A 1,201-nucleotide genomic window follows, 5' to 3' on the forward strand; every position below is an offset into this window, starting at 1 on the left:
TGATGGCATCAAGTGTGGCGGCGGTAGTGAGGTTGGCCCAGGATCGGACATTGTTTCGTTCTGCTGTGCATGGGGTTGCTATGAGTTGGTTCCTACTCGATGGCACCTGACAACAACAACATGAACATTGGTGTGCATATATCTACTCACATTATGGCTCATATTTCTTGTGGATAAATACCAAGTAGAGGAATTTCTGGATCATATGGTATCTCTATTTCCAACCTTCTAAAGAAGCACCATATTGTTACCTGGAGTGGTTGGACCATTTTGTAATCCCACCAGCAATGTAGGAGGGTCCCAGTTTCTCCACATCCTCGCCAACATTTATTTTCCTCTATTCATTTTATTTTTGCTAGTATTTCTGGTATGAGATGATACCTCATTGTTGTTTTGATTTGCATCTCTCTAATGGCTAGTGATCGTGAACACTTCTTCATATATTTTTTGGCTGCCCAGAACTCCTCCTTGGTGAAGTGTCTATTCATGTCCTGTGCCCATTTTTTAATTGGCTTATTTGTCCCAATTTTTATGTATTTTGGAAATTATCCCCTTGTCTGATATGTCATTGCAAAATATTTTTTTCCCATTATTTGGGCTCCTTTTTGATACTTTTGGTGAAGTCTTTTGATGCACATAAAATTTTAATTTTTAATATGTTCCATTGATCTATTTCTTCTATTTTTGTTTGTGTGAGTTTCAAAATGTTTGGTAGTCTGTGTATGCCCTTCTTTCACATTTGTCCCTAGTTTTTCATTGATGGTCTTTATAATTCTGAGATTCACATTTAGGTCTATAATCCATGCTGAGTTGGATTTGTATAAGGCGTGAGGTACAGGTCTTGTTTCAGTCTTTTGCATATTGTTTTCCAGTTCTGCCAGCACCATCTGTTGAAGAGACCATCTCCTCCAATGAAATATACTTAGGTACTTAGTCGAAAATCGGTTGGCTGTGTGTGGATGGGTTAATTTCTAGATTCTCAATTCTGTTCCATTGATCAATGTATCTTTAATTATACCAGTACCAGGCTGTGTTGACCACTGTAGCCGTGTAGTAAATTTTGTAATTAGGAAGTGAGAAGCTTCCCACCCTGTTCTTCTTCTTAAACAGAGCTTTGCTTATCCTTGGTCTCTTTCCTTTCCATATAAAGTTTGTAATTGTTTTTTCCATCTCTTGGAAGAATGTCATTGGAACCTTGATT

This window comes from Chrysochloris asiatica, unplaced genomic scaffold (genome assembly GCF_000296735.1).
Source record: "Chrysochloris asiatica unplaced genomic scaffold, ChrAsi1.0 scaffold00036, whole genome shotgun sequence".
NCBI classification, from domain to species: domain Eukaryota; kingdom Metazoa; phylum Chordata; class Mammalia; order Afrosoricida; family Chrysochloridae; genus Chrysochloris; species Chrysochloris asiatica.